A 5,487-nucleotide genomic window follows, 5' to 3' on the forward strand; every position below is an offset into this window, starting at 1 on the left:
CATAATTGAAATGCTTAAATAAACTAATTTATTCTTAAAATAAGTTTTTTCTATTTATTAATAAATATGATGAAATGAAGGGCATATCTATATGTTGGGGTTTTATGCCCTAATTAAAACATAATTTCTTTGTAATCTCATTTATTATCAATAAAAGAATAGAAATCATTTTTTGACTTGGTCAATCACTTTGCTCACATTTTTTTTCTTCATGATTATTTGTTTAATATAAACTTCTATTAAATCCCGAGCATATAGCTAATCGTATTTATAGTGATGTGATCACAGTGGAATATAAATATGATTATATGTTCAAAATAAGTTAGTCCTAAGATTAGTCAGTGCACAAGATTTACATTGACTTGCCAATCTATGATATGATCTACTTACACATTGCAGTGTTATATTCTTTCCATAACATTAGCAAAATAGATAAGATCGGATGTATTTGTTACATCGGACTAGACCGATATTGACAGTTGATAGGATAAGTAAACATACCGTTATTATCTATTCTAGTCATATCATATAGTTGACAATAGGTCAATTCAATCTCAATTCTGAGTGGTTAGCATTCTAACTAATTGTATTATTTGAGATTTTTGACTTGTTCGTTACCTGCTTACCCTACGGACTAGCCCATACCTACATCTTGGGAACTCGATAGTATAATTGAGTGGGAGTGTTAATCATAGATATGAACATATATAGCTTCTGATGAAGAAGTGAAACGATGATTTCCTTTTAGTTTGGTTCAAGGTGCTAAATGATAGAGATCTCATTTCAGTAATTCATAGCAATTTACTGAAATATCATTTACAAGGAACTAAGTGTTTTAAGGATAAAACACAATGAGGGGTAAAACAGTATTTTAGTCTCATCTCATTGTAGACCGTCTATAGAGGATTGAGTGACAATTATGGTTGTAACAATGGATAATTAATAGTTTGTCTATATTTGTTATAGAGTCTTCTATGAATTCAAGAGTGAAATTCCGAGTCTTTAGTGGAGTCACGAAGAATTAATAATTTAGTAAATTTATTTGTTAGATTTATGATAACATATTGGAGCTGGATTTCATAGGCCCATGGTCCCCACTTTACCTTGGATAAAATCATCTAGATAGTCTCAATTAATTAATTTAATTATCAATTAGAATTATCAAAGTTGACCAGGTCAATTTTGGATAGTTTCACAGAGTTATACAATTTAGAGAAGAAAAGAGAAATTAGGGCAGATTTATTAATTAAGATAATTGATATCTAAATTAATAAATAAGTTTGAATAAATGTTCAAATTATAAATAATTAATTTGATATAGAATTTAATTAATTAAATCAATAGAAAATAATAGATGCATTGATTTTAATTGCAACGAGCTTATAATTAAATGGGAAATTTCATGAGCCTAAAGCCCATGATAATTTCGACCTAGGATTGTTAATTGCCTATTATTTTATTGATTTTTTAATTAAATAAATTACCTAATTGAGTCTATAAAAGGAATGCTAAGTGAGAGATGAAAACACAAGTTTAAGATTTCTGAAACACAAGTTTCTGATAGGTTTTATATTCTCTCTAAACATAAGTCCTTTTCTAAGCCTCGTTGTTCTTTCTTTTCTTCTCTCTGTATTTATCTCATGTGTTGAGAATTGCCCACTCTAGTCTAGGTGATTCTAAGGATACTTTGGTAGGCTGTGAAGAAAATTGAAGATCGGTTCAGTTTCTTGGTAATACTTTGCGAAAGAAAGGATACAAGGGTTAGAGAAACTGAAGGAATGTCTCATTCATTCCACTGCGTATAATGTAAGTATTCTTATTATTTTTTCTCTTTGAATTCAATTTTAGAAACATGTTCTAGGTTGTCTCATATTAACTTGTTTAATATTTGATCTACATGAAAATAAATAAAGATCATGTATAAGTTTTCCGAACAACTGACCTTAAAGCCTTTGGTAATCTTTATTTTCATGCATGAACATGTTAAAAATTGAATTATTTGATGTATTTGAATAATTGGATGAATTTTCATGTTTTTATGAAGCATATTGATTTTATGTGATTATTAGCAATTTTAGGTTATTTTGTTGTGTTTTCTATGCTATTAATTTTTATATATGCTTTATTTTGTGTAAAACATGTTAAAAATTAATTAAAAAATGGTTTTGGTTTGAAAAATTGTACAAAAAAAAAATCGATTATTTTTTGGTCTGGCTGCCAGTCACGCACGCGCGCATGCGCGCCTCACCCTCTGTGCGCGTGCCAGGCTACGCGCACACCACTCAGCAGCCACACGCGCACCTACGTGCACCCCTCGGCAGCTAGAAGGCCTTCGCGCGCGCGTCTCCTTGCAACTGGACACAATGAATAGTACCCATCACGGGTAGTGTTTATCAATTTTTTTTTAAAATTAAAGAAATTAAAAATGTGAATATTGATTATTTATAATCAAAGGCAAAAATATCAGATTTGTTTTTTTTTTTTTTGCATTTAATTTTTTTTTAAATAAGATACTTTTGTTGGTTGAGATTTAAATAATTAGATGTTTTTACAAAGATTCAAATTCAAATTTAAAAATAGACAATCAACTTAATTTTAAATATTTTAATATATTAAAATATTATAATTAAGATATCATATATTTAAGATATTTTCTTTTAAATACTTGTTATTTTTATTAAATATTTATTTGGAAATTTAAATATCTGTTTATTCTATAGTTTTTTAATATTTAAATTATATGAAATTTGAAATTTGTTAGTTAGATATTTTCATGGATTTTTGAATTTGTTTAACTATTTCGAGATATTTTAGGGTTGTTATAACTATTAATATTTTATTTTTTTAATGGTTAAAATATTAGCTTATTGTTGTATCAACACAAGATATTTTTGAAAAACAGTTAAGATATTGACTTTTAAATTTAAAATTGGTTAAATTTTGAAAAATATAAAAAAAAAAAAATTTCAACCAATTAATAAAATATATATTTTTTAATAAATGAGATTTAAATTAACTTTGGTTAATTATTGACAATTCCTATTTAAATTAAATTGATGTTTTTTTTTTCAAATTAACCTAAACCAAGTTGGTTGTTGATAAATGAAATTTAAATTAACTATAGTTAATTGTTGATAAATTTCATTTAAATTGACTTAATTTTGTAAAAATTTAATTAATTCGAATTTTTGGATAAATTCTAGAAAATTAATTGTGGTATTTTTGCAATTAAATAAATTATGGTATTTTTAAGAATTGCTCATATAGTAACATGATTAGGTCCATCCAAATATAACATGTATGCTTGCAATATATGTGATATTTTTGCAATTGGGCTTAGATGCATATAGTGGCACATATGTTTGCTAGATATATAGATTTTTTGCCAAATAAAATATTCATAAAATGATAGGTTTTATTTGGGCCCATTAGAAATGTAAAGTTTAAATTCCTCTCTTGTGGGTGATTCCACATGTGAATGCTCATTTGCTTTGCATGACTATAGTGTGCCTAATCAATTAATAAAATAAATGTTTAAATTCCTATCTTTTGGACCTTATATGGAAGTATGGAGGCCTTTGTAGTGGGAACGACATACTGGACCCAGCCCTCCTCCATACAAGCCCAATTGTTAAGGTCTATTTACCTGAGTTGAACTTAATTGTATAGGTTCATTATATTAGTTAAACCTAAATATTGATTAGCAACAAATTAATTAAATTTGTTTCAATGTGAGACTTTAGAATTAATATGAAATTATAGGACTTTTGTTTTTAAATTTTTTGGTAAACCATAGTCATTAATTTTCTAAAAATAAATAATAAAAAATACTATTTTTAATTCTATAATGAGCTTATTTTAAAAATTATATTCGATCTCCACCGTTGGTTTAACAAAGTCAATAACTTAATGGGGTCTCGCGACGCTTTGATTCGTTCTCCTACAGAACGTGTTCATTAGTTATTTTGACAATGTTATATTTCGTGTTGACGCAGTTTTTCGCCAACAGTGAATTAAGAAAATAACAAGGTTTAATTAGTGCTTGATGATAAACCGAAGTAAGAAAATAACACTCAAGAACACTGGTCTTTTTACGTGGTTCAGTGGTTAAAATCCACCTAGTCCACGAGTCTATATTATTACTGCTTTTCTCTCTCTATTTTGACAGAGTTTCAGTACTATAGAATGATCGTCCATTTTCCTGTCCAATATTCTCAGTATTTATGGAGAAATTCCTTGGACAGGTTTGGGTAACCCCGTGAGTCAATCACGGATTTGCGTATTTATTACATTTAATATGAAATATTCCCATTTATACTAGGATATGATCTGATCACGAAATAAATAGTTTCCTAATATTTGAGACATTAAATATCACAAGCTGGCCATAAATGATCGTATAAAATATCCGGGTCTTCGGGGATCCGCGGATATGCCATATATCCAAGTTACCACGGGCTGGATATGTCTTCAAGCTCGTACTACGGAGGCTGTGCCTAATGAATATTATAAGCTCGCGCTTCTCAAATTATGCATCCCTAACTCCTATAACCATCATGAAAACTGTGCTGTCTATGTGGATAATAAATGGACTCCTTTGCTATTTCTTCCATGTGTTTATTTCCCAGCTGTACACGAGCTGAGTGAAAGACTCGTGCTGAAATTAGGGTACACATTTGCCCCCCAAGTCCCTACTCGTGGTTTATGATGTCACCTTCTGACCTACACAGTAGGGACTTTTAGACTTCTATTGCAATAAACCATGCCTACCCACTACTCGAGTACTAGACACGTGGAACAATACAATTGGCGTCTATTCGAGTTTGAGGACTGCAATAATTGTCTTGTCAACTTTTTTCTGCCGTTTTGTCCTTTGAAACATAGCCCTCGGATCTTATACTGATAAAATCGAATGGCTCAAATTGATTTATGCTATTTATGTATAAATAGGGTGGACAATTTCCACAGTTCATCACATTTTATTCAAAAACTTTCTCTATCTTCTATCTTCTGTGTTTTCAAACCTTCTTCTTTCTCAGAGAAAAAAAAACCCCAAAAGCTTTTTGTTGCAAGATCTCTCCGACAGCCAGTTTTTCAATTACTCAGGAGTGAGTCTTCCAGGATTTACGAAATCTACCTCTTCCACCGACGAACACATTGTATGTCTTATCATTTCAAATAAACTCTTCTTTTACTAATTTCTGTGTTTTATTTACCATGCTCATCTATGATTCCCCGTAGTTAATATTAGGATGTTTTCTCGATGTTTTTGGCATATATGCTTCAACTTTAGGTTTACTGAGAAGGTTTAGAATATCTCCTAAAACTATGACATTCATCAAATTGGGTATTTTCTGGGTAGATTTGGGTAACTTATGGAAAATTTTAGGAAACACCCATTTGGGTTATAGAAGATGAAAGGTTAGGGTTCAAAAATCAGATTGCTTATGGAACCCGTTTCTTGGGTGGTTTTTCTCTAAACCACCC

The sequence above is a fragment of the Humulus lupulus genome, chromosome 4, assembly GCF_963169125.1.
Source record: "Humulus lupulus chromosome 4, drHumLupu1.1, whole genome shotgun sequence".
Taxonomy (NCBI): Eukaryota; Viridiplantae; Streptophyta; class Magnoliopsida; order Rosales; family Cannabaceae; genus Humulus; species Humulus lupulus.